Here is a 20,608-nt window from a genome sequence, read left to right as displayed (position 1 = left end):
ATCGGCATTTCAACATGGCTGCCTTGTACGCGCTTTGAGCCTTGTTGCTGTAGCTTCCTTCATGTGCTGTAGTACGTGTGCTTAGGCAATGCTTCCTTTGGCTTAGGTTAGTGCACTGTCTGTCTTCCCCTTTTCTTAGTTTGCTCTATCAGAGTGGAAGTGCCGACTGCAAGGACATGTCGAGTTCAGCACGATGCCGCAATTAAAAAGGAAGCGGTCATATGTGCGGAGACGGGCGGAAATCGGACCGCATCACGGGTATTCTCAGTTCCTGAAACTTGCGGGCGGTACTGGTGCAAATGGGAGAGGCTGCCACATAGGGAGCCGCCCTGTGGCCCGTATCTTGAAAGCCATCTGCGATGGAAACAAGTCTATGCATCTAGGCGCACTGCATTGTCTTCTCATCGCTTAGTTCGCGTCGAAGCGAGAGGCCGCACAAAGATCAATTCACTCGCTCCTGCTACTGCACTGGCCGCATTTCCTCACTGAAGCGTTTAAAGAGTTTCCGTGGTTATTGAGTGAGATGTGTTCATGTTTGCTTGTGTACGCATGACAACATGCTTGTTAATTGAGGTAGTAAGCTAATGTTCGAAAGCTTATACGGCCGATAAAACTACTACCCTTACTTTCGTATAGCTGTCTACTAATTTGCTATCGTAATCGATGCTTCATCGTTCGGGCGAAACTTCGACATTTTTATTTATCGCAACTTCAGTGCACTGGGAGGAGTTTTTCCAAACGATAGAAAGTGGCGTTTCTGTATGAAAGAATGAGCTTAGCGGTACTGTAAAGGACTTTTCTTAGGTCACAGCAAACAGGTGCACATTGCAAACAAGGGCACATTAGAATCGAGTAAATACGGTAAGACCATCACTAGTCAAATGTAGCATTGCATTTCTTCAAACGTCATGGCAAATAGTCAGCAATATTTAAATTTTGCTGTATTTGATTTTGACTCAACCTTACTGAGAAAGCATGCCGTGGCTTCTTTTATTGATCTCTGGGACTCAGTTATGTCGCATGGTCTTCCTACAGTGTTTCAGGAAAGTGAAATCAGGTTTTAGTAAAATAAGGTGTTTTAAATTTATAGACAATTTACACTCACAAGCAATCCATTCTGTTACATTAGTTCTAAAAGATTAATAAATGTCGGCTCCTGAGCAAAAATGTGCCATTAAATTTAGATGACATCTGAATAGCGACACATACTATGGGTGAATCTATTGGGGCACGAAATATGCCCGCTATATACAGACACGCACAGAGAGAAGAGAAGGAACTTTGAGTGCAACCAACGAGCAGCCGAGTGGCGGTAAAACTGAGCCTTTATTGTACGTGCCTTCCACGGCGACGAGGCCGCCGGCGCTGCAAACATGAACATCTGCTCGTTGTGTAGACATTCGCGGCTGCGGCGGCGGAATCTGATCCTCTACAGGGCGGGAGGTGATGAGGTGCTAAGTGGTACGAGCACGAGGATGGCTCGAGTCGTGTAGCTTGCCAAAAACTTGATGACGGTGGGAAGAAGGCACAAATGGACGGGCACAGCCTGTTGTTGACATGTCGCAGACAATTGTACCGGAGGAGAACGGCGGTGGCACCTCAGAAAACGAGAGAGATGTGGACCCTGCACGCAGGTCATGCAGCTCATTGTCAGAATGTTGTGCCTCTGCAATGATCTGGAAGTCCACAGCAGTAGTGGAAAACACGTCAACACATGACAGGGCGTCGGCAGCCATATTAATGGGTCCTTCGAAGTACCGGAGGTCGACTGTGAATTCGGAGATAAAATGCAGGTGCCGAATTCGCCGGGACATGTGTGTGCTGTGGTTTCCACGGAAAGTGAATGTCAGTGGCTTGTCATCCATCAGTACATCCAACATGGTACCTTCGAGAAGGTGGCAAAAGTGGCGAATGCCAAGGTAGACAGCCAGGAGTTCACAGTCGAAAGTGCTGTATCGAGCTTCTGCCGGCTTCATCTTCTGCGAAAAGAAACCAAGCAGACAACACAAATTCTGCTGGAATTGTTGCAGAACTGCACCAACGGCACTGGAGGAGGCTTCGGTGATGAGCTGCATGGGCACGTCAGTTAGGGGATGCACTAGGAGGGTGGCATCTGTGAGAGCTTCTTGGAAGGCGGCGTCTGCTTCAGACGTCTACTCTGTGGGGTTCTCCTCCCGTGCTCTTGGGACAAAGGAACGACAACACAGTAGTGCAAACAATCAAAAGGGCATTTATTGCACCTTTCGTAGATCAGTGCCTGCTAGCCAAGTTGCTATCCGCAAAACATGCCGATGGGCGCGCGATAAATCTAGAAGTCCTACTCACCGCGACCGGATATCGAGCGAATATGTTCGCCCCATGCTGAATCCCAACGCCTGGTCGTTCACGCGTACGGTCACGCGAACGGTGGCGCATTCCTAGGCGGCCACGTGAGACGGTCTCGCAGAAGCATGGATCGGCGCACGCGCGGCACGTCCGTACTGCTTGCTGTCCCGAATCAAAGAGAGAGCACCTTGTCTTTCGACGCCCCAGTAACCCCGCGTGTTGGCGGCGTTAGCAGCGCAACACTCGCGCCATCTCTCGTACTGCGCCTCAACCTCTCCAACCGCCGCAGGTGCCAGGCCACGCCGCGAAGCCAGATTACAGGAGACGCACTATGCGAGAAAAACATATCAAGCGACGCGCGAGAGTCGCGCATCCCCACAACTCCAAGGTCGCACATGGTGCCTTTGGAGCCTTCAGCATGTTGGGCAGAGGTAGAATGATGCATGCTATATTAGGCAGGAACCGACGGTGAAAGCTCAGAAACCCGAGAAATTAGCAGAGCTTGCAAAGTGACGATGGGTGTAGAAAATCTCCACAGATATTGAACATTCCTGTCCAATGGCTTGATTCCCTGAAGTGCGACAAGATGTCCAAGAAATTCGACGTTGTCAAGACCAAAGACACATTTGGCTGTGTTGATAGTGAAGCCATGTTCCTGGAGTCACAAAAACTGCAATCGCAGATGGTCAGTGTGCTGCTCTGATGAACAACTCGCCACCAGCGGATCATCAAGATAGGCAACGACGAAGTGCAGACCATGCATGACTTCATTGATGAAGCGTTGAAAAGTTTGGCCTGCATACCGTAACCCGAAAGGCATGCGGTCGTACTTGAATAGGCCAAAAGGTGTTGTGATGGCAGTCTTCAGTATGTCCACTAGTTCCACAGGAATTGGGTGATATGCCTTGATGAGGTCAATCTTGCTAAATATGGTTGTTCCAGCAAGAGTGGTAGCAAAGTTGTGAATGTGCGGAAGCGGGTACAGGTCGGGGACGGTGCGAGCATTCAATGCACGATAGTCTCCACAAGGGCGCCAATCTCCGGGGTCACGCTTGGGCACCATGTGCAGGGCAGATGACCAGCTGCTTGATGATGGGCAGATTATGCCTAACTGCCGCATGTGGTCAAATTCTCTGCGACCTGTGGCGAGGCGGCCTCCAGCAAGACGTCGTGGCTTGCAGGACGCTGATGGACCCGTGATGACGATGTGGTGCGTCACAGTGTGTCGCACCGGAAGTTCCAGGTTTATTTATTTATTTATTCAAATACCCTAAAGGCCCAGCAGGCATTACATAGGGGGGGAACAACAGTTAGTACAAAGCAACGCAGCACTATGATGTGTACAGAAGTCGCTCACCATTAACAGCATGTTGAAGAGAAAAACCAAATATAAAGGTACATATCAACAATAATCAACAAACATTCAATTGTTTCAGAGAGTAGCGTTATATATATACACACATGTAAGAAGTGAGGAGAGGGGAAGAATGAAGGTTACAGCTCAAGGTGACATTTCAGGTTGGTTACAAACGCTTCGTAATCAATGACAGATGCAATAGTGCCAGGCAGAAGATTCCATTGACGGATGGCTAGAACGAGCGGCGAATGAAAGAACAGGTTTGTGCCAGCAAAGATGGGTTTGACTTTGAGTTGGTGGTCAATGCGTGGGAATATGCGATGCGCTGGCGTGAGACGGGATATAGCAAAGGAAGAGTGGCTGTGATACAATTTGTGGAAAAAGGACAGTAGGAAAAGCATTCTACGTCTTTCAAGAGGAGGTAACTTGAGAGCTTTCTTTATTTCAGTGACGCTTGCCGTACGCGAGTAGTTCTTCGATATGAATCGAGAGGCTTTATTTTGAAGAGACTCTAATTTTGTTATTAAGTATGCTTGGTATGGGTTCCAAATCAAAGAGGCGTAATCCAACTGCGAGCGCACTAATGTAGTGTATGCTAAATACTTAGTGTCTGCATTAGCTGAACGCAGATTTCGTCTGAGAAATCCGAGTGTTTTCGAAGCCTTGTTAATGACCGTATCTATGTGAATGTTCCATGAAAGGTCGGATGCTAAATGGATCCCTAAATATTTTATGACCGGTACCGATTCTACAGTCATGCCGTTTAGAATGTAATGGCAAGGTTCTGGGTCAGTTTTTGTGGTAAATGTCACGACTTTTGTTTTCGAGGTATTAATTTCCATTTGCCATTGTGTGCACCAATCGTTAATCTTGTCTAAGTCCGATTGTAGTAGAAGTGAATCAGAAGGTTCAATTATTTGCCTGTATATCATGCAATCATCTGCAAACAATCTGACCGTAGAATTCAGGTTATTGCTTATGTCATTAATATAAACTAAGAATAAGATAGGTCCAAGTACAGACCCTTGTGGTACTCCAGATTTAACGTGGGAGAGGGTTGATGAATGCCCATTAACAAAGACTGATTGGTAGCGATTGGCCAAAAAATTGTTAATCCAAAAAATAACCTTCGAATTAATGTTCAGATTGTCAAGTTTTTTAATTAGACGTTTGTGTGGAACTTTGTCGAACGCTTTGGCGAAATCTACAAATACGGCGTCTATTTTAGAGTGAGCATGAACAGCACGATGAAGGTCAGTAATTAATTCGAACAGTTGTGTTTCGCAAGATCGACCGTGAAGAAAGCCGTGCTGATTCGCAAAAAAGAAGTTATGCTTCGTCAGATAGCTCATGATGGCCGATGAGATTATGTGTTCTAGTAATTTGCAGCTGGTGTTGGTTAGCGAAATTGGTCTGTAATTTGACGGGTTAGAGCCATCACCAGATTTGAAAACGGGTATGACACTCGCAATTTTCCAGTCGTTTGGGACACAGCCCGTATCTATAGATTGCTGAAAAATTGCGGCTAAGATTGGGCTTATTACAGGCTTTGCTATTTTTAGCAATTTAGGACATATTCCATCGGGGCCAGGTGCCGAGTTAATAGGGAGACGGTCTATGGCAGAATATATGCCTTCTGGCGTGACAGTTATGTCAGGCATAGTTTGGCACAGCGTTGGAAATTGTAGGTCAGTAGGTAAGGGGCCTTCATGGGTGAATACTGAGCAGAAAAATTGGTTAAATTCCTCTGCTACTTCAAGGGAAGTAAGAAGATTACCTTCTTTATTTATGGATACCGAGGAGTTTGAACTGTAATTTGGATTAACAACCCGCCAAAATTTTTTAGGATTGTTTTTTAACATGTGTGAAAGGTCACTGTTATAAAACTTGTCCTTTGCTGATTCAATTTCACTTTTGCACAGTTGCTCATGTGTGCGGTAGTTGTTCCAATCGTGTTCAGATGCTGTCAGTTTAGCTTTTGCGTACAACCGTTTCTTTTTGTTTATGCATTGTTTCACATGTCTTGTGAACCATGTGCTTTCTGTAGATGTGGTAATGGTGACCTTAGGCACGTGTTTATCTTTCAGCAGAGTTAGTTTATCACGAATTAGGAACCAGTTCTCATTTGCATCTCGCATATTGAAAGAGTGAAAAATATCTGTACAGAATAATGATAGTTCATCAAGAAGAGCGTCAACATTCGCTCTGGTATAATCAAATATAACTTTTTTCTGTTTTTCTGGTTTATTCCTGACTACTGTATAATCGCACTGCAGTATCATGTGGTCACTGATGCCATCTAAAACGTGTACAGATGTCTTCTCCGGTTCCGTTGTCAGTGCAAGATCTAAAAGCGAATGACCACGCGTAGGTGTGGAAACTATTTGGTGCAGATTGAAAAGTGTTAACACATCCAGAAAATTCTGGCATTCACGCTTTCTTGTGCCGTGGAGGGGCCTGCATGTTTTCCAATTAATATTCGGATAATTGAAGTCGCCGGCCAGGAATACTGGTGCGCGTGGAAATTTGTTCTGAATGTGAGTTAAAGATTCATTCAGATGTTCAGGGAATTCCTCGGGTGAATCAGGTGGGCGATAACACACCCCAACGGCACAAGTTACAGACGGTGACAGACGTAATGCAATGCACAAAATTTCCAGGCACGATTCCGTATCAATAACAAACGCTTCCAAGCTTTTCCTTACAGCGATTATTACCCCACCACCGCGTGAAGTTATGCGGTCTTTCCTAAATAATAAAAACTGGCTGGACAAGGATAGTTCGGAATTATTAACATCGGGAGATAACCAAGTCTCTGATCCTAACACCAGGTCAGCTGAGCATGCTTCGACATAAGAACAGAAATGATCTTGCTTTGGAAGGAGGCTACGGAAATTTGTCACCAAAATTGACAACGTTGAAATTATCCCTTTATTTTTTAGTCAGTTGTCCTGAGAGGTCGCATCGCCTTCATGGGGAGTAGTCATTTCTTTTATACCGTTTTCTGAAAAAGCAGCCCTACCTGTAGAGTGGCGTTTGGGAAGAGCAGTCACTTCTCTAGTGGTGCAGTTGAATGAATACAGGGTACCATTAAGAAGAAGTTTATCGAAGAAGAGTTTATATTGCTCACCAGGATGTCTGTTCTTTCGAGCAAAGTCTCTAAGCTGCTTCCTAATAAATTGCATTCTAGGTGAAAAGTCCTCTTCTATCCAAACGGAAGCAGATTTAAGATCTTTCAGTTTGTGGGCATTTTTGAGAATGCAGGTCTTGTCTTTGAAATTTAAGAATTTCACAATTATTGGGCGGGTGTTGTTCTCCCTTCATTCTCCTATTCTATGGGCTCGTTCGATTTCGCCAATTGACATTCCCAAGTTCGTGGTTACAAACTTTGTCACCACATCTTCGGTATCTTTCCATGTTTCCGTTGTCTGCTCAGCAATGCCTTTGAAGATCAAGTTATTTCTACGCATTCTATTATTGAGGTCATCAACAAGTTTGCTAGACTGTCGCGTTTGAGTTGTTTCTATGCTTTGAAGCCTGTTTTGAGATTCTTTCAGCATCGCGCCCAAGGTGTTGACTTCCTTAGAGATGTCACTGACAGCGGCCGAGCTGTCTTCTAGCTTAGATAAGCGCCGTTTGATTTCGGTAACGCTCAGTTGTACATCTTTGATTTTTCCAAGAACTTCTTTTTGAAAATTTTCACTGACTAATCTCATTTCTTTAATTGCAGCGAGAACTTGATCAGATTTATCTGGGCCGGGATTTGTCTCAACGTCACCAGCACAGATTAGCAGGAGCCATATACAAGACACAGCTAAAGTCAGTCGAGCGCCTACGCATATCCTAGTGGCAGCACAGCCTGGACGAAACCATACTGGTGAACATGATACAGTGTCCCTCCCAAATGGCACAAAACAACCTATTCGGACGCGGAATGTGCAAATATCAACACCCATCACAACAGAATTGACAGCTCAGAAAACTACAGTTGGGATTTGCGGCCAAGACACATTTTTTTTTACAGTAGCTATGTATTTGCGTCACACTCACCTAAGGGTGAAGAACAGAAGTATGAATAGGAGCAAGGTTCGGCCGCAAATCCCACTCGGCAGCTGATGTTCGGTCCTTCTTATAGCGATTCTGGGAGGGGGTGCCACCACTGGCAGCGATGGCGCTTGTGCTGTGGACTGTTTAACACATGCGATCAGTTGATGAACGGGCGGTGAACTGGTGATCCGGCAGTGATCCTAGTGAACACGTGGCGGCAGGTAGCTGCCACGAACGGTCCGCAGTCAGCAAATGCGTGTAGATATGCGTCCACGGCACAGTCGTTCCGTCAGCTAAGGGTGAAGAACAGAAGTATGAATAGGAGCAAGGTTCGGCCGCAAAAAGGTTGCTAGGTTTGGTAAGTTCAGGAAGTTCACTGAGGACAGAGGCAAATTCTGATGATGGTGAATGCGGAGCTGCTTGCATGGAGGCGGACAGTGGTGTGAGGATACCTTGCATGGAGAGGCTGGTCGTACAGTCCACAAGTTGACGGAAGTGGAGATTCAAGTTCAAACCGAAATGGGTACGAAAATCCGCACCTAGTATGGTGAAGCGCACGTCGGCGAGGATGAAAATCCATCGAACTATGCGACGCAGGCCCAGGTCAATGGTGAGGGAGCATTGGCTATATGTTGTGATAGTGAATGTATTCACAGCTTGCAAAGGCGCAGTCCTTGGACAACAGTGTCGGCGAGGCGGGAGGCAGGAATGTCGCTCACCTCTGCACCAGTGTCCACAAGAAAGCGATGGCCTGCGATCCTGTCTGTGATGTACAATAGGCGGCTTCGCATAGCGGTTGAGTCACATGCCGCCATCAGTGACTCGCTTCCATGTTTCCCTGCCAGCGACAAGGCTGTCGACATTTGGCAACGCTGGCGCCATACCTGGTGTGGTACCAGCAGAAGTCGTCGAAAGTGTGTTTTGGGCGGGAACAGGAAAGCGAACGGGAGCCACCCCTAGCCAGTGGAGAGCGACGAGGCATGTCCATCTGCATTGCTGCCATGGTGTCCATCAGCCTGTCAAATTCCTCCTTGAGGCGAGATTGCCGGGCCTCGAGGTCTGATGTGACAGTGGTCGAGGACACCGCAGAGCTTGAGTCTGAGTAGTCATTGACGCGGTCCGCGAACTCTGCCAGTTTGTCAAGAGGCATATCATCCGCAGCTACCAAAATCATGACAAGTGTCTAAGGCAAGCGTTGCAGAAATAGCTCACGCAATAGTGGACTCTCGGAGTCTTGGGTGCGGTCGCCGAGTAGCTGTCGCATCCAAAGTAATAGCTGCGATGGTCGGCAATTGCCAAGTTCTTCCGCATTGAGGAGTTGCTGCAAGCAGCTGCTCTCCGATACGGTTTTGCATGTGAGCACTATGGCCTTGAACTGGTCGTAGGGTGCGGCCGGATGTAGGGCTCTGATGACGTTGTCGAACTCATCAGCTACCTCAGAGTGAAGTGCTGAGATGACGTGCTGGTGCATCACACATTGCGATGTGATGCGCTGTGGATCGAAGAGGGCTTCTACTTGCGTGAACCACATGGCGGGATTCTTTGGCCAAAACGGTGGCAGCCACAGCTAGGCATTGGAAGTGGCATCCATGGCAGTGCTGGGGGCAGGGACGTCGACTGTCACTGTTGGCTGGGGCTGAGGATCCGGGGCATTGTTGCTGGACACAGTAGCATTCATTTCGTCTTCCATCGCGTGTGCTTGCTACGTCCAGGTCACCAGGCTGTAGGGGCATGAAAAGCGTCCGCTATAGACAGATGCACGCAGAGATAACAAAACTTTGAGTGCAACCGACGAGCAGCCAAGCGGTGGTGAAACTGAGCCTTTATTGTACGTGCCTTCCACGCCGAGGAGGCCGGCGCTGCAAACATAACATCCACTCGTTGTGCAGACGTTCACAGCGCCAGCGCTGGAATCAGATCCTCTACAGAATCATTTATTATATTCTGAACAATTACCGTATTTACTCGCGTAATCCTCGCACTTTTTTTTCCTGAAAATCAACGCGAAGTTTGGGGGTGCGATAATTATGCGGGGAAAATTTTCAAGCAAATGTTTCAGAGTGTTAAATGCAAAGATGAATGGGTGCAAGATCAGGATTGTCAGGTCCGCAATTGTAAATATAACGAAAACATTACTTTCAAGCCTAACTTACCTTCGTTATGAAAGTACAGGGTGAACGTAAGCTCAAGCTGCTAAAGCACTCTATTTGCCGCGCGCAACCTCCCCGTCACTACTCGCGTTGCGTACGTCCTGCAGGCAATTGTACTCTTCATCAGAGTCCGTGTCGACACTGGAATCGATGGTTTCTTCATCTTCCGATGCTTCTTCGTCGTCCCACACCAGGTGGTCCTCGGTCGCATCCAGGGCGTTCGAAATTCCTGTTTTCTTGAAGCTTCTGGCCACCATGTTTACATCAATCATCCCCCATGCCTCTGGACGCAACGCAAGCTACACAGCTTGCGTAGCGTCCCATGGCGAAGTGGCACAAAGAGCACGGTGCAACACGCGAACAAGGCAAACGAGGCCTACGAGACACCGGAGAGCTGGAGACACCTTCGCAAAATGGCGTAGCGGTGGTAAGTGGATGAGCAGTAGCGGCGGTGGCAGCGGATGATAGCACAGTACCGCCGCCTAGTAGCACATGCGCCCAACCATGGCAGTTAGTTGTGGCCGCAGTCAATAGATGGCGATCGCTACGACAAGCAGACGGCTCGCGGCAGTAATTTTGGGGGTGCGATGATTATGCGGGGGAAAAAAATTTTCCATTTTTTGATAGCCAATGTGGGGGGTGCGAGCATTATGCGAGTAAATACGGTATATTTTGCTATGTTACTCCAGGGGCTGTCGACTTTAATTGTTGCATTTAGAAACCTAGGGGTATTACATTTCCCAACTGATTTTTTGGACTTAATCTTACTTGATTGGCTGTTTCGACTTCCTCGTGGCACCAGCTACTCCATAGAACCATTGTATAACAGTGACTGAAATTCTGGATGCCGCATGGTGCATCGCCTAATTTTTGAAAATGATTTGGGCAGGCAATTCTGCAAACATGGCAGTCACAAACAAAGTTGCCATCATTCAGGCTGCTATCACTTTCAGTGTGTGGGGTCTCTAACACCCGTACTCTTGGGACAAAGGAACGACAACACAGTAGTGCAAACAATCACAAGGGCATTTATTGCACCTTTCATAGATCAGTGCCTGCTAGCCGAGTTGCTATCCACAAAACATGCCGATGGGTGCGCGACAAATCTAGAAGTCTGACTCACCGCGACCGGAAGCGAGCGAATATGTTCGCCCCATGCTGGATCCCAACGCCTGGTCCTTCGCGTGTATGGTCACGCGAATCGTGGCGCGTTCGAAGGCGGCCACACGAGGCGGTCTCGCAAAAGCATGGGTCGGCGCGCGGGACGTCCTCGCTGTTAGCCGACCCGCCGGGAAAAGAGCCAGCCCGTCCTCCCCTGCGCCCCCAAGTAACCCTGCCGTGAGGCGGCGTTAGCAACGCAACACTCGCGCCATCTCTCGCACTGCGCCCCAACCACATCGACCGCCGTGGGCATCACGCAGGCCACGCGGCGAAGCCGGATTACAGGAGACGCGCCATGTGGGAAAAACATATCAGGGGACGCGCGAGAGTCGCGCATCCCCACATCCCCCCAACCTTAAATCACTACATATTCCGGCAAGACATGTGACACGGTCTAACATCAAACGGTGCTTCGCGAACAAGGTAGAACATTAAACAGTGGCCGCGCCGAGGAAATGTCCACGCTGTCCATAGCATGCGAGCCGACATTGTCCTTGGGTGCACCGCTGGCGTCCGCCGGTCACAGCGGCAGCTTTGCAGACTCGACGACACGATGCCAGGCCAGGACTCCGGAGACGACGACGCAGTAGTCGGTACGAACAAGCGTCGCTCGCGCCGACGCGCCCTGCTGGGAAGAGCCGCCGTAGCTGTCGGTGACCGCCGGCTCTTTTGTCCGCCGCCGAGGGTTGTGAGCTGCATGCAGGAGGCCGCCGAAGTCGCTGCGCCAAACTGGCCACAGCATGACCATCGCCCGGGGTGACTCGATCCTAGTCCGGGGCAGCAGCGCAGACGATGTGCAGGTGACAGCAAGCCAGGGGTGGCTCCAATCACGCTGCGTACATTCAACACACTCGGCAAACACTAAAGTAGTGCAAGGGAGAGGAATTACGCATGCGCATCGCCCATGTGGCACGATGCTCAACTCGGCCAGCAAAATATCGGGCAGCTACTCAGATGCTAAGTTCACGTGAACGAAGCTCGCTTTCTTGAGTCGAACGAGTAATTTCAATTCGTGCGAGGCTAACTAGAATGAGGGAAGCAACTTGCAACACCTCAACGCCACGGTCCACCAGGTTGTGTCCCTTCACGTGCGACAGGCAGCTTCGTAAAGCCTTAGGCCTAAAGCGTCGCTACCCTGACAACAACCGGCATCCAAAAACAACACCCAAAATGAGTGCAAAACCGGCAGCTGCGAGGAGACGTCAGCTCTGTGAGGTGGTCCTACTCTGCTCGGTGCACCCAGCATCCGAGTTGACGGCGCCCACCGTCCCAGATGGTGTCGGAGCGCCCGGTGCCAGGCCACAATACCAGTCAGCCCGTAGTGGCACCCGTGGCCCGCGGCCACCCGGCTCCCAGAGCCGCGACTTCATCCGAGTCAAAGAGATAGAAGAAGCTATTTACATAAGAAATTCGGACCACCCACGAGGCTTCCGTACTCACTCGCTTCAGGCCTGCCACTGCTCCGCGGGCGCTCAGCCTCGCTCTCCTAGGATGCAGACCACGTGGCTCTCGTACTGACGAATGTCATTAAAAAAAACACTTGCGAAAAGGCTTAGCATGTTGACATGTTCAAACACACTACAGCCACCATCACCTCGCTCAAGAAAGCACGCCGCCGACGCTAGCGATCAAAATTCACGCTAGGCCTACGCTTCGGTTCAAACAAAGGTCTCGAACGAAGCAAAACTGTTAAAACTATCGTCCGATGCCCCAAGAGTCCCATGTTGGGAGCCAGATGTGGGGTCTCTCACACCCGTACTCTTGGGACAAAGGAACGACAACACAGTAGTGCAAACAATCACAAGGGCATTTATTGCACCTTTCATAGATCAGTGCCTGCTAGCCGAGTTGCTATCCACAAAACATGCCGATGGGCGCGCGACAAATCTAGAAGTCTGACTCACCGCGACCGGAAGCGAGCGAATATGTTCGCCCCATGCTGTATCCCAACGCCTGGTCCTTCGCGTGTATGGTCACACAAATCGTGGCGCGTTCGAAGGCGGCCACACGAGGCGGTCTCGCAGAAGCATGGGTCGGCACCGTTGTCAGATGGGAAGAGGACTTGGCAGCCAGAGGCGCCGCGTCCCAGAGCTTTCATGTACTCATCAACCCAACATCATTCGATACATTGACCCCGGTGCTCCCCCACAACCCGGGCTGACTGGGTGGGGGGACTTGGTTCGGGCCAACGGTCCTTCCCGGACAAGGGGGCTGTTGTGGTGCAGCCCAACTGAGGGACTGCACTCAACACACAAACAACCATGTCGGTCTTGCAGGGCACAAGCCTGACTGACCCTCGGACTGCCCTGATGCAAAAGAGGTCAAGGCATACAACCATGGAGACCACCAAAGCCGTCCGCGGAGCAGCGCGACCACTTGAGGGTGCGCCACCACCGGTTCCAGCTCTGGGTTCCACTGAGCCAAACAAAACCCCGTAGATTGACTGGCGCACACGGCTGAGTCGTGCGACCTTTGGAGCATGCATCATAACTTAATGGATAGCTTTCCACCTGACTCGTCAAAAATCATGGCAGGACGAGCCCACACTTCAAGAAACTTCTTCTCGCCCAAGCGGTGCCGCTCCCGGGTGAGGTGGAACCAGACCTCCTTCCGTGCTTTCACAAGCACTTCGTCAAGGCCCGGTGCCCGACCCCCGAAAATTGCATCGCAGCGTGCCAGCCAAACTTGGTAAAAGCACTCGGCGAGGAGAAGCACGAACTGGTTGATCGCCTGATTGGGCAAAGGGTGCAAAAATCGGACTGTCTCATAAGGAATGCCTGGGAGCCTAAATAGACTAGCAACTCTTTGCAGAAGAGCTGCAGGAAGCAAACACTGCGTAAAGATATGAACTGAGTCCTCATGAGCGCCACAGAAAGGACACACTCCACGAGCCGGGATGGCTGTGAAGGGCCTGTAGCTCAACGGCAGGCACCCTCGCGCCAGGCGGTACATAAAGGTGGGCCGCCTGGCGTCGGGGAAACCGGCCGTAATGAGCTTCCAGTTTGGCTTTTGAATCGACAGGTCGTACCTTTGGCAATGTGGGGGGAGTCCTGGGGTGAGGATATCCACTAATTCTTGGAGTGGAGCTGAAACTACGTCGATGCCTGGGTGAACCTTGCGGAGGCTTACCAAAGAGTTGGCAGCCGCCGCATAAATGGTGGACGGGGTACCTGAACGAGGAACACAGTGGGAAAATGTGCTCTGCGAGAAGCAGCGGAGTCGGGTGCTAAGAAAGAAGGAAGTTAAGCTTCGAGTTAGGAGCATATCCGAGTTAAGAGCGACCTGGGTCCACCTGACGTGTAGTGCAGTAGCCACGATGCCCAGGTCGGGAATTCCGAGTCCTCCCTTGTCCCTGGGCAACTTGAGCACCCGCCTAGCTACACAACCAGTTGTACCCTTCCAGAGGAAGCGAAACAAGACCCTCTCCAAGATAAGCTTGGTTCGGGTTGGAATAGGAGACACACACGCCACATACGTCAGAAAGGAAAACAGAAGTGAGCGAAGGATTGTCGCTCGAGCAGTCAATGGGCATGACAACGCGCTGAATTCCTGAACCCTGGCTTCAAGCTTCTCCTTAGCCTGTCGCCAGTTTTCTGGAGAGAGACCATCTGGTTCGAACTGGAAGCCTAGAATCCGCAGCCGCGTTTTCACGGGGAGACCATGAATGGGCTGCGGACTGGAAGGAGTGGAGTTCAAGTACATTGCTGCACTTTTCGACCTATTCAACCTTGCACCGCTCGCCCCGCAGTAACTGTCCATGACCTCCAGGACGCCGCAAGCTGATGCTTCGTCCGGGACGACAATGGACAAGTCGTCTGCATAGGCAAAGAGTGCAACCGGGGGGGAACCTGGTGGAAGTAGGAACCTGCCAATTCTGCTGTCACAAGACAACCTCTGCAGAAGCGGTTCAAAAGCGAGTACGTAGAGGGCAGGTGAGAGCGGGTCCCCCTGTCGCACACCACGTCCCACAATGAACGCCTCCGAGAGGCGGTCTCGTATGAGAACAGCAGAAGTTGGTCGAGAATACAAAGCTTGGATCATCTGTCTAAAACCCACACTAAAACCAGCCTCTTCCAAAACACGGAAAAGGTACCTATGGCTAATGATATCGAAAGCCTTCTCCTGATCGAAGGAGCAAAGAATACCTGGAAGTTTCCTGGTATTTGCCCACAGGAGAAGGTCCCTTAGTGCTATACCGTGAAGCTGAGTAGAGCGCCCCTGGACACAACATGCCTGGTATGGACCCAAAACAGTGCTGAGCACTGGCGTGAGTCGCATACACAGGCACTTTGCTATGAGCTTATAATCGCAGTTCAGAAGTGTGATTGGACGCCATGCTCTCAGATCGGAGCTCCTCAACTCGTCCTTACAAAGGAGAGTGATTAACCCCTCTCGTTGAGACGCTGACAAAGTCCCTTCACTGAGTAGCCGGTTCACCAGTGATGTGAATGGCTTCCCTAACAGTGTCCAAAATTTAACATAAAATTCGACTGTCAGACCGTCGGATCCCGGACTGCGATTACGCTTCATAGACTTCAATGCCGAAAAAAGCTCGTCCTCATCTATAGCTGAGTCGCACGCTTACGGCGGCTCAGCTGGCGAAGCAAAAGGAAACACAGTTGGAGAGGCAGCTGGTTCGGCATACAAGGTCAAGTAAAACTGCCTCGCCAGTGCAAGAACTCCATCTGGTGAATCGACTATGCTACCATCGCTTGGATCTATTAGGGAAGAGAGAGTTGTGCTCTTCCTTGAGAGATGTTTACGTAGGACGTTTCTGCTGCACCATGCTTCCATTTCCCACAGCTCTGCTCGGGTTGTGGCCCTCAAGCCATCCCAGCGTCGCTGCAGGAGAATCCGAAGTTCCTTTCGGAGTGAGGCCAGCGCCGAAGCAACTCCAGGACCGCCGGACAGTGGCCTCGAGAGCAGGAGGATCGCGTCGGAGACGATTTTAATCTCCTCACGCTCCTTGCGCGCTCGACGCTTGCCCCAAGACCTGAAGCACTCACGCACTCTGACCTTCACGTCATCCCATTCTGTACCACTTAGATTCGCTCTGTTGTGCAGCGATCGAAAAAGAATAGATGATACCTCTGCGGTTGCCTGCCTGTCTTTTAGGAGACGTGGATTCAGACGCCACGGTCTCTCTTCCCTTGCGGGACTATGCTAGAATCGGCGAACCGCATGGGTCGGCGCGCGGGACGTCCTCGCTGTTAGCCGACCCGCCGGGAAAAGAGCCAGCCCGTCCTCCCCTGCGCCCCCAAGTAACCCTGCCGTGAGGCGGCGTTAGCAACGCAACACTCGCGCCATCTCTCGCACTGCGCCCCAACCACATCGACCGCCGTGGGCATCACGCAGGCCACGCGGCGAAGCCGGATTACAGGAGACGCGCCATGCGGGAAAAACATATCAGGGGACGCGCGAGAGTCGCGCATCCCCACAAGTGTTGAAGCAGTTCTTCAGATTTCAAGTGCAATGTGGCCACTACGAAGAGAGCTTCATCGACACAGCACCGAACTGCAAGTTTGGTCCTGTTGATGAAGAAATGCTGGTTAGGCCTAGCAGAGGGCATGGTGGGTGATAAGCTGCGGCAGTCGTCAGCAGTCTAAACTGACAGCACCACAGCCCAAACTGACTGCGCTGAAGTGTCGAGGTCGTATGCACAATACGTGCACTTCATGACGACATGCAATGCCCACTGGTCTTCATGACGGACAACTGCAAAACACTTCACTGTTGAAAATTTCACGAAATTTCAAGTTGATATTTTGTTTGAGCACAGCAGAGGGCAAGATTCTATTAAAAAAATTTACTGTAAATCTGGTTTTGTAACGAACAATTAAATTGATCTTACCCTTGACATTAGCTTTTCTGTGAACATACCTGATCAATTCTGACTTTATGTCCGATCTGTTTCCAAATATTGGTCAGTGACTGTATTAGTGCGAACTGGAATTTCACTAATATTTACAGCTTTGGAGTCGCACAGGGCTACCGCATTTCTGTGCCATTCCCACAACATGATTCATGCTTCTCATCCATCTACACTTCCAATTGCTGAGCTGACCACACTTTTCATCTATCATCTTTATAACTGTCTTAGCACCTTCTAGCTGAACGAACATGGAGAGGTGTGCAAATACTGAAATATCATTGAATCGAATTGAATAGTGAACATTTGAATAATTAGATTTGGCAATCGAATAGTAGATGTTGGATTTTTTTCATCTTCAGTATGTGTGGTGTGAACCCATGCAGTGGCACGTGCGCCACAGAGCCCCTCGTGCTCGATGCCGCCCAACCGAGCATTTCACTTCGCTTTCGGTGCAAATGGAGCAAGCATTGTGTGAACTTGCCGGGAGCCTCTCGATTTCGGAATATTTCACTGGGGGCAAATGACGCTGAACCTGACAATGAAACGGCGAGGACAGTGCTTGCTCATTAGTGTTGACGCCGGCTATGCGCGGAGCGATGATCGAGTCATGTGATGCCCAGTCCTTTCGTCTGTCGCGCAGATTGGCCTTACAATAACCCACCGGCCATCAAGTTGGGATAGCCGTTCTGTATTTTGGAGAAAAACTTAAAAGCGAAACTTTCTAAGCAATAAGTAAAAGATTGCCACAAAACACAGGCCCACTATTAAACTGAAGACCTCATTGGTATTCAGTACAACAGAACGTCACTAATTCATTACTTTCAGAGGCAAAAAAGCATTTGGTTCTATTCAATGGAAATTCTATTGATAAAAAAATTTTCCAGATAGTCATACAGTGCAGTCCACTTATAACGATATCGAGAAAGACGAAAAATGTGATTGTTTTAACTGATGATTGCTATATCTGGACTACAGTTATGAAAAAAAAAAATTTATAGAATTAAAAACACGGAACATACCTTTGCAGCTTTGAATTCGCGGCTTGCTCTAAAGAATAGATGATGTAGAAAGTAGGCCGTGAAAAACAAACTTTATTTCTAGCGCCAATGACTGTGTCAAGGGTTAGGCGTGCCAAAATAGTCTGAAATCTGCACTTGCTTTTGCGGCAGCTTCAGCTTCACAACCGCAGTGTGCATGGATTCCCGCTGCTGCACGAACACTGGCGGCAATCCTTTAGCATGCATAAGATCAATTAAGGAGTCGATCGACGAAAGTGCACTTTGCGTGGACATCGAGGTCGGGGTCAAGGAGCCACTGTCAATCTCGTTGTCACTGTCGCTGCTGCCGTCGCCACCGTCGCACAACTTTGCCGTCTGTCGAGACAGCACATCTTCGGCGAACGCCGCGTCGGTGACCTCATCGCAGAACGAGACAGCACTGTCTGCAGTCAAAAACTCCTCCTTCAACGCACCACCTGTGTCACCAGTAGGAACGGGCTCCCAGAGCTCGGTTATGTCAGCGGCTTCCACCGTGTTGGTCTCAGTGGGTTGAGAAAGTTCATCGTTATGCACAAAGCCCGCCTTTTTGAAGCAATTGGTGATGAACCACTGGTAAAGCGCCTCTTCAACATTGGCGTGCAAAGGGTCTCTAACCCTTTTCCGGTGATCGGCATGGCCGCTGATAGCTCCTGCCTTCACAATTGCAGTGCTCCCGGTTTTCAAGATGGTTGATATCGTCAACTGGGTGAGCTTATACTTTTTCACAAGGGCGCTCACCTTGAAGCCGCATCGAGAGTCCTGCAAAATATCCATCTTTGTGTCAAGCGATACAGCTTTGCGCTTTGTCGGCGCCATCTTCGAACTGGGTTGAACCGTTGGTTGCACACTGCTTTGGTGGCGTCAGCCTGCTATCGCAAGAGAGAGAGACGTGGGACGGGCGTCACCGCGCCACTTTGCTTGTCGTTTTTTTTTTTCTTTCTCTTTCTTTCGGAGTGACTGTGGCCGACACGCATGAAGCAGCTAGCACCATATTGTGGCGCGCTGCGCCTATGCAGCTCCGGTGCGCGGGCGGGGCAGGACGCGCTGCGCGGTAATGGCGGCAGATACAAAGTTACGGAGGTAAACATCGCCTCGTCTCGACATCATTCATTTCAGGGAACTAAGCAACACAAATGTTACGATTATTTGGCACGGAAAACGCTGTTCAGACGGCAAAATTTTTATCTTTATATCCGATATGCGGTGAATAACCTATCGTTATAAATGGTTTTTTCCCCATAGACCTAATGCATAAGATGACACTCTCATGTCGACCCATCGTTATAACCTATATATCGTTATATGTGGTATCGTTATAAGTGGACTGCACTGTATACTAGAACTGAGCTGTAATCACTTCTGGCATAATAACTTGGTGTTCCCTTTATTAAGAGTCGACTGTACTTTACATCTTGATTTCTATGTACCTAAGTTACTGTTGGCTTGCCACATTCTTGCTACTTAATGCTGCAAGACTCATAAGCATGTACAGCACCATATTTTCTTGTCCTCAATTTGTTGGCATTAAGTTTAACAAAAAATTTTGTAATGTTTATATTCGATTCAGTATTCAGCAGCTTATTTTTGTGATTTGATTCATTATTTGATTCAAAATCTACATTCGGTATCTGCACATCCCTAGTAACATGTTCAACTGTTAATGATGCATCATTCTCCTGTGCCATAAAACACTCGGACCAGTAGACTTGTCAGCATAATATTTCAAGTTGGATCAACTATCCTTCATTCATAAATGTTTTAAATCATTTCTCGCTGTGTAGAAACACATACATTATAATTACGTTCAGAGTGTTCTAGGTTTTAAATATCATAATTAACACATGGACCAAACTTGCAGAAACATCTAATTAATTTTGCCACCTGACCTTGTATCTTGACCTACTAGGAGAGACGGTACAAGATGTATGAATTGCGCAGCCGACAAGAAGCCTAGTATTTTTGCTTAACCTAACTTATAATGCAGGTGAACGATCACTTAATCACATAACAATATTCAAGCTGTGTTAACAGCTGAGAAATATTCAAACCCCTAATTTTAGCTTTCCTGATGGTGATACTGACTGCCCTTTGTTGAAATAAGAAGTAAAAGCTAGATTTATATCAGTTTAATGTTAATTCAGTGTTCCCTGTAAAGCCTCTGCCACATCAGCAACAAGTAGCTTGGAGGTAATCACATTTCGTACGTAAACTGATGCTATGTTCCGCACAGTTCTGTGCAGCAAAAAGTAGTGTCATTTGCGTCAGGTAGCGATGATAGTGTGTAAAAGAAAATGTTACTGTGTAAGTGCAAAAAGTGTTGAGGTAGGTGTCCTTAAATTACACCGAACTTTTGGTTTCATTGTAATTGCAAACTTCTGTACCACATATGTATAATCTAACCGAATGATCTCATGCATTCAAAGTCTAGACAGGTATTGAGTCAGTTAAGAATCCAAGAAGTTGTCACCCATCAACATGACCAACGAGTGAAAGCATTATGCAAATTTGGCCAGCATTGTAGACAGCTATTTCTTTTTTCTTTCTGGCAGTTTTGCTATTTTAACAGCTAATATTAATGCTTTTTTTACATAATCAGGACATGCGTTGAGACAAAATAGCTTAGTGAGTCATCTTGGTCTAAGTAAGTTGCACTCACAGG

General features: G+C 48.8%; 1 protein-coding gene across 4 annotated transcripts in view; it reads left to right on the top strand.

Moving 5' to 3' along the window:
• Positions 1-20,608, top strand: part of LOC142568052 (BTB/POZ domain-containing protein KCTD3-like) — a 176,375-nt gene that overhangs the window by 115,325 nt on the left and 40,442 nt on the right. The window lies entirely within an intron of this gene.

The sequence above is a fragment of the Dermacentor variabilis genome, unplaced genomic scaffold (genome assembly GCF_050947875.1).
Source record: "Dermacentor variabilis isolate Ectoservices unplaced genomic scaffold, ASM5094787v1 scaffold_16, whole genome shotgun sequence".
Lineage (NCBI taxonomy): Eukaryota > Metazoa > Arthropoda > Arachnida > Ixodida > Ixodidae > Dermacentor > Dermacentor variabilis.
The sequence above is the reverse complement of the archived record's forward strand: the minus strand, read 5'-3'. Positions and strand labels throughout refer to the sequence as shown.